This window comes from Sminthopsis crassicaudata, chromosome 4 (assembly GCF_048593235.1).
Source record: "Sminthopsis crassicaudata isolate SCR6 chromosome 4, ASM4859323v1, whole genome shotgun sequence".
In the NCBI taxonomy this organism is placed as follows: domain Eukaryota; kingdom Metazoa; phylum Chordata; class Mammalia; order Dasyuromorphia; family Dasyuridae; genus Sminthopsis; species Sminthopsis crassicaudata.
Window position 1 is genome coordinate 349,152,295 of NC_133620.1, and position 12,564 is coordinate 349,164,858.

General features: G+C 39.7%; 1 protein-coding gene across 5 annotated transcripts in view; it reads left to right on the plus strand.

Moving 5' to 3' along the window:
* Positions 1-12,564, plus strand: part of ARHGAP23 (Rho GTPase activating protein 23) — a 121,534-nt gene that overhangs the window by 81,158 nt on the left and 27,812 nt on the right. The gene's annotated exons all lie outside the window — the stretch shown is intronic.

Below are 12,564 nucleotides of genomic sequence, written 5' to 3' on the forward strand. Positions count from 1 at the left end.
ATGTAGTTTCTAGAAAGAGGCAGCAAAATGGTTCTTGGCCTAGAACCAGGAAAGTTTGAGTTCAAATTTGGCCTTAGACATTTACAGATTGTGTGCCCCCTGGGCAAGTCATTTAACTTTTGTCTGCCTCAGTTTCTTCAACTGTAAAATAGGGATAATAATAGTATCTATAGCCCAGGGTTGCGGTAGATATTTTTAAAGTGAAATAATATTTGTAAAACTCCTACCATAGTACCTGGTGCATAATAAATGCTTAACAAATGTTTATTCCTTTCCCCTTCCTCCCTTATCCCAGGTCTTTAAGCTGAGACTGGATGCCCACTTGTCAGGAATGTATAGAGGGCATTCTTGCTCAAGTATGGGCTGGCTGAAGTTCTGGGAGAGGGAAAGTTGTCAGGGTTGATGACAAATTTTTGAGAACATAAAACAGAAACAGAGAAGTGGAAAAAGAGGATTTTTGTAGGAGGAAAGTGATGAACTTGGTGACATGTTGAATTTGGAGTTTCTTGCAGGGTCATCCAGGTAGAAACGATGGCTGATGCTTTTCTTGGTCAATGCTTGCCTCTTAGGCTATCTCCAATTTAATCTAATTGGATTGTAGATGATTATTTGCATGTTGTCTTATCCATTAGCCAGTGAGCTCTTTGGGGGCAGGAACTATTTGTGGTTTTGTTTGTATTCCCAGCATATTTAGCACAGTGTAATGACGCTAGTAGGGTTTTTGTTTTAGGGTTTGTTTTTCGTTTTTGTTTTTGTTTTTGTTTTTTGCAAATTAGAACTGTTTCATTGAATTTGCACAAATTAGATAAGTGAAATTAATTTTAGAATCCTCCATCAATCAAGAATATTTATTCAGTGCCTACTATCGTCCAGGCACTGTGCTAAGAACAGAGACACACAGACACATTGAGAATGCAATAGTCCCTTCCTTTGAGGAGTTTGTATTCTAACATATATGACCATCTATACAAAATATATACAAAAGGAATGGGGTAGCTAAGTGGAGAAGTGGATAGAGCACCAGCTATTTTAGAAATAGCCTTTCTAATGCTTTAAGACAGCTAATCTGGAATCAGGTAGACCAAATTAAACTTCAGATACTTAATAGCTGTATGGCCAACTCACTTAACTCTGTTTGCCTCAGTTTCCTCCTCTATAAAATAAGCTGGAGAAGGAAATGGAAAAGTATTCCAATATCTTTGTCAGGAAAAATTCCAAATGGGCTCACAAAATGTCAGACATAACTGAAAGAACTAAACAACAAATACAAAAGGATTACAAGGGAGAAGAGAGAGCACTAGGAACCGAGGGAATCAGAAAGGCTTCATGTAGAAGGTGGCGGCATTTGGGCTGAAGTTTCAAGGAATTTTAAAAGGCAGAGGTAGGAAGGGGAATAGTAGATATTTTTAAAAAGCTTGTTGACTCTGTTAGACATTTGGAAAACAGGGGTGGAGCTTGGGAGACCGTTGGGCTGGAGAAAATCAATTCAAGAAATATTAAGTACAGGGGCAGTTAGATGGCACAGTAGATAGAGCACCAGCCTTGAAATCAAGAGGGAGATCAAATCCGATCTCAGACACTTAACACTTCCTAGCTGTGTGACCCTGGGCAAGTCACTTAACCCCAATTGCCTCAGGGGAAAAAAGAAATACTAAGTACAGTACTTATTGTAGGAAAGACCACTATATTAGGGGGATGAAGGCAGTCGGGTAATTTAAATATAAGAGGCATTTTAAAAATCACCTACTCTATGCCCAGGCATCTTCTAAATCCTGAGAATACAAAGAAAATAAACTTCAACAATTATCTGCCTTCATGGAGACATCTTTTGAACCTACTAGAAGATAGTAGTTCTCTATGAGAAAGAGTATATTGAGAGAAAAGTCAGTAGGCTGCACATTGAGCGTTGGGCAACACCCTAAATCAGGGGGCAGCAGGAGGAAGAGAATGAGTATTTAAAGAGGTAGGTATGAGGCCAGGATAATGTAATCATAGAAAGCCAAGAGAGTTGGGGCAAGGTGGAGGATGGTGGCAGATGTGAGATAGTCTCAAGAAGGGGGTGATCTATGAGGCTGATTTATGGTGTTAAATGCTGTGATCTAAGAAAATTAAGGAAAGACCATCGAATTTAGCAATCAGAAAGTCATTAGTGACTTCAAGAAAGCAGTCTCAGTAGACTTACGAGCATTAAAGGCAGATTGCCAGAGGTTGGGAATAAATCTGGAGAGAAGGAGACTTGCCATCTATTTGTTCTTTTGTAGCATTATCCACCATGCCCTTGGGGAACACAATTCTCTGGGTTTCAAAAGAAAGGAGAAAGTGGATAGTAGTTGGAAGAAGAAACAGGGATTCTCTGTTTACAACCTCTTTGCCAGCCTTAATTCCTCACTCACCTCATTCCATTTATCTCTTCTGTGGCCAAAACTTGTCATTTCTATCTCTAAAGCATCTCTACTATACATTATATCCTTTCCATTTCCATAGCCACCATCTTAGTCCAAGTGTTCAATACCTCCTGTTTAGATTGAGGCAATAATCTTATATATTATTCCCCTGCTTCAGGTCTCTTCTCCTTCCAACAACACTTCATAGAACTGGAAAGTGCTTTTTCTAGGTCTGATTCTCAGTAAATGAATCAACAAACATTTATTAAGTAGTGCTCATAATGTGACAGATCCTGTCCTCAGTACTAGGGGATGAAAATACAAATAATAAAACAGGCACTCTTCTTTTTTTTCTTTTATTAAAATAGTATTTCCCCCCAATTATATATAGACTTTTTTTAGCATTCAGTTTTTGAAAGATGTCGAGTTACAAATTTTTCTTTTTCCCTCCCTTGTTTCCCCACTTCCAAGAAAGCAATACTTGCAAACATGTTATGAAAGAAGAAATGGAACAGAAGGAAAAAAACATGGGAAAAAACCCCAAAGTAAAAATATTATACTTTGATCTATATTCAAACTCCATCAATTCTTTCTCTGGATGTGGATAGCCTTTTCCCTTGTGATTCTTTAGGAACTATCATGGGTCATTGTATTGCTGAGAAGAACTAAATCTGTCATGGTTGATCATCAAATATTGTTATTGTCATTGTGTACAATTGTCTCCTGGTTTTGCACTTTGCATCATGTCATATAAGTCTTTCTAGGTTTTTCGGAAATCCACCCGTTCATTATTTCTTGTAGCACAATAGTATTCCATCACAATCATATAACACATTTTGTTCAGCCATTCCCCAGCTGAGAAGCATCCCCTCAATTTCCAATTCTTTGCCACCACAAAAAGAGCTGAAAGAGCCACTATTCTCAAGAAACTTACATTCAAGAAAATAAAAGAAACACTTATAGTATATAAAGGACATATGCAAAGTATTTTGGGAGGGGGCCTTAGCAGTTGAAGGGAATCAAGAAAATTTTCATGCACTGAATCTTGAAGGAAGAGAGTGATTTTATAAGGTACAGGTAAGGAGGCAAGGTATTCCAAGGAGAGGGGATGGCAAATGCAAAGGGAAAGAGACAAGAGATGAAGTCATGTGTGTGAAGAACAGAGAAGCTTGACTAGCTTGCAGAATCTGGAAAAGGAAGTCATATATAATGAGGCTGAAAAGACGTATTGGGGTCAGATAGTAGAGTGCTTTAAAAGCTAAGCGGAGGACTGTGTGTTTTATTTTAAAGGCAATAAAGAACTACTGGAACTTATTAAGTAGGAGAGAGACATGGTCAGATCTGTCCTTCAGAGAAAGTACTTTGGCAGCTGAAATAGAGGATGGCTTAATTGAGGAGACATTTGGAATGGGAAGATTAGTTCAGAGGTCATTGTAAAAATCTGGGAAAGATTTTCTAAGGGCCCAAACTAAATTGATGACAGTATGAATACAAAGAAGGATTTGTAGAGATGACATAGAAATAGGAAGGCAAGATTTGGCAACAGATTGAAGAATATGTGGAATGAAGAGTGAATCAGGAGTAATGCTGAGGTCATGACCCAGGAGACCAGAAGGATGGTGTTATTCCTGACAATGACATAGAAGTTTAAAGAAGAAAGATGAGTTCTGTCTTGGAAATGTTGACTTTGAGATGCCAATGGGATATCTGGGTGGAATATCCAACAGGCAGGTAATGACTCTAGTAGGCAGCTGGTGACCTGTGACCTGTTAGTGGAGCTCAGGGGATAGATTAGAGTTGAATATATAGATTTATGAGTTATTTATGCAACTCTTGGAAACTGATGAACACTCACAGTTAGAGGGCATGCTATGGATGATGAGTCTGCAAAAGAGATGGAGATGGGATGGTCAGACAGCTAAGAGGAGGTCTGGAATAACAGTGTCAAGAAAACCCCCAAAAAACAACATCCAAGAGGAGAGCATGGTTAACAGAGTTAAGGCTACAGAGAAGTCAAGAAACATGAAGCCTGATATGTCTCTTGTGTGCTCAGTACACTCCAGGGGCTCCCTATTGTCTCTTGTATTGTTTGATCCCTTGTTCTGATTCCTGATATGGTGTTCTTTCCACTTGACCCCACTGTCTCACACATACAGATAGCTTTAGTTCTAGATTGGATGAGATCAACTTAAGAATGTTTCAAACAATTACGTGATGATCAACTGTGACAGACTTACTCTTTTCAGCAAAGCCACAACCCAAGATCATTTCAATAGACTTGGGATGGAAAATGTCATCTGTATCCAAAGAGAGAACTATAGAGATTGAATGTGGATTGAAGGATAGCATTTTCAGCTTGCTTTGTTTTGTTTGTTTGACTTTTTTCTTTTTGTGTTTTTCCCCCTTTTGGTATGAATTTTCTTGCACAACATGACAAATATGGAAATATTTTTAAAAGAATTGTACATGTTTAACTTATTTAGGATTGCTTGCTTCTTGGGGAGGGGAGAGGTAAGAGAGAGAGGGAGAAAATTTTGGAATACAAAATCTTACAAAAATGAATGTGGAAAAATATGTGTTTTTGGTAAAAAATAAAATACTATTTAAAAAGGGAAAGTTACAAATAGAGCTTTAGGGATACAAAGGAAGAGACAAGAACTAGGATGAACAGTAAGGACTTCCTGGAGAAGAAGACCTTTGGGTGTGAGTAGCTTGAGTGACACTGGAAGAGAGAAGGATTTGATTGCCAAGTTTGGAAGCATAAAGTTACTATAGGTGGAGATGGTGGAGAGAGAAGGTCAAGGATAGGGCAGCTCTCAAAATGAGAAGAGCAGCAAGAGTGTAGAGGGAGGAAAGCATGAGGATGCTGGGTTTGGGGCTTTGTATTTTTAGGAAAAAACAAATAATCCAGTGAGACTTCAATGTAGGGCATGTGAGGGGAGAAATGGCAAGTGATAAAACTGGAAAGGGATTTGAGGCTGGATTTGGAGAGGACCTTAAATGATAGCTGAAAGGGTTTGGATTTCATTAGGGAGGTAAAAGGAGGCTATTGGAGGCTTGTAAGACATGGATGAGTGATCTGCGTGTGTTCAGAGCTGCTATTTAGAAAAACTATTCCAATGGTATAGGATAGATTGGGAGTGGCTCAAGAAACAACAAGGGGAAAACCATTAGAAAGTTCTTGCAGTTGTCCAGATCAGTTGGGTCAAAACCACACATAAGAATCTCTGCAGCCCATGATGATTTACAAAACCACATACTAGCAGTTTCTATATTTAATTGTATTTTTGTGAATTTTGTTAAATATTTCCCAACTATATTTAAATTGGCTTCCTGAGTGTTTTATATCTCTGATCTGTGATCTCTGATTACAAGGAGCAATCAGAATTAAATTAGATTCTGGGAGTGGAAATTATGGAGAGAAGGCAGAGTTGGACGTGAGGGTCTAAGTTCTAAGGTTCATGGCTTGACTGACCTGTGATCTGTGAGTGGAATTCAGGGGATAGATTAGAGTTGAATGTATAGATTTATGAGTCATTTATGCAACTCTTGGAAACTGATGAATGCTCACAGTTAGAGGGCATGCTATGGATGATGAGTCTGCAAAAGAGATGGAGATGGGATGGTCAGACAGCTAAGAGGAGGTCTGGAATAGCAGTGTCAAGAAAACCCAAAAAAACAACATCCAAGAGGAGAGCATGGTTAACAGTGTTAATGCTACAGAGAAGTCAAGAAACATGAAGCCTGATATGTCTCTTGTGTGCTCAGCACACTCCAGGGGCTCCCTATTGTCTCTTGTATAGTTTGGTTTCAGTAATAGAAATAATGTTACTGTTTGGTTATTTTCCATTATATCTGACTCTTTGTGAACCCCATGTGTGGTTTTCTAGGCAAATATGCTGGAGTGGTTTGCCATTTCCTTCTCCAGATCATTTTACAGATGAGGAAACTGAGGCAAACAGGGTTACGTGACTTGCCCAATGTCACAAGCTAGAAAGTGCCTGAGACCTAGCTGTCATCCCCCCAAATATGGAATGCTTAAGAATATGTGTGTTATGCTTTTTGCATATATTACCTCATTTGAGACACCAACTTTCTGAAGTAGATGCAATTACTCCATTTTGCAGAGGTGGTAAATGCAATTGAAAAGTTGAGTGACTTGCTAAATCACACAATTCTTAGCAGGTACTTGGTGCATAATTAGTACTTAATAAATGCATGTTGTCTTGACACACTAGGTATTCATCTGAGGTAGGATTTAAAATCAGGCTTTCCTTACGCTAGGTCTAACTCTCTACCCAAGGCCAAGCTGCCTCCCATAAAGTAGTCAGAGGAAGTGGATTTGCTGCTTAGGATAGAGATTAGGGAGTCAATTTTGTGCATGTTGTCATTTGAGGTTCCAGGGGGAACATTCAGTTGGAAATAGCCAGGAGGCAGTAGGAGGCCAGAGGTCGGGGTAAGGTTGGGGCTAGAGATCTTCCTCCGGAATCACTGAAGCTCTGGATCAGAAGAGAAAGTCTAGTTAGAGGAGAGGCAGAGTTTGGGAAGACACCCTTAAAGCAGATCCAGATTTGAAGGGGTGTTCAAGGTGGAGAGAAAAATGAAACCCTAAGGGGGAAAGATGAATGGGCCAAGAATCACATGCTTTGACCTGGAAGGGAATCCCAGGTACCATATATATCTGAACAAGAATCCATGCTATAATTATAGGTATGTAGTAAGTGAAGCTTTGAGCCAGGAAGCCCTGATTTCAAATCCTGCCTCAGACACTCATTACTTGAGTAACAATGGACAGTCACTTAAACTCTTTTGAACTCTGTGTTTTCATCTGTAAAATGGGGTTAATAATAGCATCTCTCTTAGTGGATTGTCATGAGGATCAAATGAGATAACATGGATAAAAAGCTTTTGCAAATCTAAAGTTCTGTATAAATGCTAGTATTATTATAATCAGCATTCGGTTTTTGATTGAATACGTCTGTTGAAGGGAGACACGTTCCCTTCCAAAACAGCCCACAAAACATTCCACATTTTAAAAACTCTGAGCTTAACTTTATGTCAAGAGTAAATGAGCAGTGTGTGAGGGAGCTACATCAGAGACTGGGAGCATCACTCTAGAGCTGGAAGGGGCCTCGGAGGCCTTCTGGTCAAGGTCCTCCTTTTAGAGATGAAGGGCCAGGCAAGTTAGGACTTGACTAAGGTCACATTGGTAAGCATCAGAGATGGTATGCAGGTCCTCCGAATGATAATAGCTAGCATTAGTATATGATGCTACTTCCCAACTCTGCTAAATACTCCTTTGGTGACCTTGGCCCAGGCACTTTGCTATCCCTGGCCGGGGTTTCCTCACCTGTAAAATAAGAGGATTGAACAACACTGAACCTTAAGGTTTTTTTCAGGCCAACTTCTGTCTAGGCTCACCTCTCCCGTGTTAACCTCCCCTCCCCCTTAACACAAATATACTTTGGAGGACCTTTTTTCTGTTAGGAGAGCCAGGAAAGTAGGAGAGGGCATTAAAGAGGAGGAATGGTTTGAGAGTATCAGATGCTGCAAAGATCCTGGAGGATGAGGATCAGAAGTCTTTCATCATGAAACTACTTCAGTGAATTGGGGTCAGCAGGATGTGTATTTGAGGAGCATTGGGAATTAAACCAGATTGCAAAGGTTTAGGGACTGGCGGATGGTGAGGAAGTAGGGTGCAGATTAATCTTTTAAGCAGTTTATTTCATTGCATCTTGAGTTAAATTTGAGGTGAAAATCCTCTTGTTAGTGGGCCAGCAGTGCCCTCTGGTGGTCTAAATGTATAATTACTTAGCAGGCTTTCAGAACTAGTCTAGGAGTCACATCATAGATACAACACAAACATCAACCAGCAAGTATTAAGGCCCTACTATGTGCTGGGCATTGTGCTAGCTGCTGGAGATACAAAAACTTCCCCATCAAGATAATCTCTTCTTTATATTCAATCACTACATATTTACTGGTTCCTTTTCTCACTGAGTTCTTTTCCCCTCCTGTACCTTTACCTCCCCTCCTTGTCCCCTTACTTCCCCACCACCTGCCCCAAATTCTTAAAAAATTCTCTGGCCCTTTCTATTCTATATCATCCTATAGAAAGACCCTAGTTTGAAAAGGCCAGTGTCTCTCACTGTATCCTGGGCCATTTCCAGTTGTCCTAATTTACATTTGGCTATTGGACTGGGAAGGCTCTGGAGGGGAAAGTGAGGAAGGTGACCTTGCATGGCACACCAGCGCTTAAATCCAGTTCACTTGCATGTCATGGCATCCGTGATATATTATGGTCCTCTTCAAAAACAAAGAACAAATAGCAAAAATAATCATCCTGTATCTCTCTTCCTTTTCTCAGCCAAACTTTGAGGGGAAAAAAAAGTTCTGTTCTAGGCTCTCATATTTTCTGCCTCCCCCCTCCCCCTCTCCCTCCTCCTCCCCCCTAAAAAAACAAAACAAAACAAAAAAAAACCTGTTTTCTAAATTTCTCCATCTTCAAAGAGAATACTACCAACCTTTCAATTACCCGGATTTGTAACTTTGGCATCATCCTGGGCTCTTCATTCTCATTTGATTCCCACATCCAAGTACTAAAAAATATGTTTCTACCTCCTTTATAACATTTCTCACAAATATCCTGTTCTTTCTGTTTCTGCAGCCACCACCATAGCTCAGGCTTCTAATATCCTTCTCCTGGACTATTGCAATCACCTAATTGATTAACCAGCTACTAAACTACAGTGGTTCCCTATTGTAGGCTTAAATACATACTATTCAGTTTGACATTTTAAACCTTTCACAACTTGGCCCCATTTTGCCTTGCCAGCCTTTATAACATGTTATATTCTATTACAATCTAATCAAGGTGGCTTTTTTACACAGCACTTCATCCCCAGTCTTTCTCATCTCCTTTGCTGAAGAAAGACTCCTCTTCCTGAGTTCAAATCTGGCCTCAGACACTTACTAATTATGTGACCCTAGATAAGTCACGTCATCCTGTTTGCTTTAGTTTTTTTCATCTATAAATTGAGCTGGAGAAGGAAATGGCAAACCACTTCAGTATCTCTGCCAAGAAAACCCCAAATGGGGTCATGAAGAGTCAGACATGACTGGAACAAATGAATAACATAAACAACCACGTGAAAGATGATGAAAGATAAGATGAGGATTGTGGCCCTTTGAGTGGAGACACAAAGATAGATGTGAAGAGGGAATTACTAATTAATAATAGCTAGTATTTGTAGAGTGCCTTAAGTTTTGGGTTTTTTTTTTTAATTTTACATTTCTGCTATTAAAAGGTTAAAAAAGGGTTGAACCAATTCCTTGCTCACATATACAAACCACTGTGTGGACATTTTTTCCTCACATATCATGTTGGGAAAAAGTAAATATTTTCCAAACAACATATGTCCAATTTAAACCATAGTGATGGGGGCAGCTAGGTGGTACAGTGGAGAGAGCACCAGCCCTGAAATTCTGAGTTCAAATCGGTCCTCAGACACTTAACATTTCCTAGCTCTGTGATCCTGGGCAAGTCACTTAACCCTAATTGCCTCAGCAAAACCCCACCCCCAAAAACCCCCAAAACTAAAACTAAAACAACCATAGAGGTACTATTTTCTAAGGGCAGCTAGATGGTGCAGTAGATATAATACTAATCTGGCCCCAAAGTCAGGAGGATTTGAATTCAAATCCAACCTCAGACAATTAATACTTCCTAGCTATTTGACTCTGCATAAGAAGAAAGAAAGAAAGAAAGAAAGAAAGAAAGAAAGAAAGAAAGAAAGAAAGAAAGAAAGAAAGAAAGAAAGAAAGAAAGAGAAGGAAAGAAAGAAAGAAAGAAAGAGAAGGAAAGAAAGAAAGAAAAAAGAAAGAGAAGGAAAGAAAGAAAGAAAGAAAGGAAAGAAAGAGAGAAAGGGGAAGAAGGGAGGAAAGAAAAAAGGGAGGGAAGAAAGAAAGAAGAAAAGGAAGGAAAGAAAGAACAAAGAAAGAAGAGAGAGGGGGGAGGGAGGGAGAGAAAGAGATAGAAACAGAGAGACAGAGTTACTGGTTTTTTCCCTAAAGGTTTACAAAGCACTTTACATATGCTATTTAGTTTTAGCCTCACAACCTGGGAGGTAAGTGCTCCTGCTATCCTCAATTTACAGATGAGAAAACCAAGGCTTAAGTGACTTGCTCAGTCACTCAGCTTTTAAGTATCTGAGACAGGATTCTAGTTCAGATCTTCTGACTGCAAGCCTAATTTCAAAATGCTTAGAAATGCCCAGATTCTACCATTTGTTAAGTATTTGCTGCATGTAGAGCACTTTAGAGCATGGAGGAGATGATTAGAAAGGCCTGATGTCAAAGTGAATATACTTCAGTGAGCGGAATCTGGCACATGCATGTATTTAGAGTTGCAAAGGACTTCAGGGGTCATCTTATCTTACCCCCTCATCCTATTGATGGGTATCTGAGCCCAGATAGCTGCCCAGTGCCCCACAAGTAGAGAGAGCCAACATTAGGATTTGGGGCTTCCAAGTCTGGCAACACTACTTCACGATAACTCAAATTAAAATCTCTCTTTAAAGTATACAAAGCTTTCCTTTAGCACCAGCCCTTTGAGGTAGAGAGTACAAATATTACCAGGCAGGATGGTTTAGGGGAGAAAGCACTGGCCTCGGCCTCAGAGGGCCTGGGTTTGAGCCCTATCTCTCTTACTTCATCCCTCTATGACTTTCTGGATCCTTCCTAGACTTCAGTTCCCTCTTCTGTAAAAAGATAAAGCTGGACATTGACCTCTAAGCTTCCTTTCAGCTCAGAAATCTATGGAATGTTGATCTCTTTTCCACAGATGGGGCAACAGGCACAGAGGAGTTAAGGGACTTTCCCAGAGTCACGTAGCTACAAAATATCAGTCATTCAAACCCAGGTCTCTTGGCTGCAAGCCCAGGGTGCTCTGTGTAACTGTAGCATGAAAGAATACATGATAAGTTAGGTAAAAAATGATGTGCAGGAATGTGGGGGAAGATCCGTAGGATTTAGGGAGGAGGCAGCATTGGAGCTGGGTTACACATGATGGACAAGATTTCAACAGGTGGAGTGGAAGGGGAGAGGACATTCCAGGCATAGGGAACAGGTCATAGAGGCAACGAAGTGCAGAGAACAGAAGGGGGACAGTGAAAAGCCAGCCTTTTCTTCTGCAGTCATATTTTAATAGTGTCTGACTGATCCCATTTGGAGGTTTTCTTGGCACAAAGGTATTGTAATGGTTTGCCATTTCCTTCTCCGGCTCATTTTACAGAGGAAGAAACTGAGGCAAACAGCATTAAGTGACTTACCTAGGATCCCACAGCTAATAAGTATCTGACTTTAGGTCTGGCACTCTACCTATTACTCCACCTTCCTGCCACTCTACTCTAGGCTACTCTAAACTTATTCTAACCAAATCTGACCTTCCTCTAGCCCAGTATGGTTCCACTTTTCCCTCCTCCATGGGCACCTCTCTGTACCCAACAACCTTTCCCTTTATTCCCCCTTCTCTGACCTGTTTAATTTCCATTCATCCTTTGAAGTCCATGTCAAATCCACTTCCTTCTCCAGGAAACCTTCTGTCACTTCCATGACTTACTCACATAATTTTCAATTGAGTTAATAATTCATAATGACCTCTGCCCCCTCAGATCTTCTCCAATGCTTTTTTGGGGGTATCTGTGGTGCACTTACCATGCATTTAAAAATAATTGGTATCCACAATTTGTATCTCATTTTCATTTCCCATTTTATTGCTTTCTTTTCCCATTGAGTTATCTCAAAGAGAGAGAGAGAGAGCAGCTTAGCAAAATTAACCAACACAATAGTCAGGACTAACTTGATTGCATATACAATATTCCATATCCATATTCTCCTACCTCTTCCAAGAAGGAAAGGAAAATGCCTTCTCATATATTTTCTTTGAGGAAAAACTCAGTCATCAGTATTCCCAAGCTTTTCTCTTAATTTTTTTGCCATTGTTCTTTCTTGAATTCTTATTGCATTTATTTTGTCATCAAAGTTATTTATAGATGTGCCATGTCACTACTTGAGTATAAGTTCTATGAAGTCAGAACCTTGGTCAGATATTAGCTATTGAAATAAATTGTTTGAAAATGTTTATGCCAAACATTATGTAGCATCATTTAACAAAATAAGA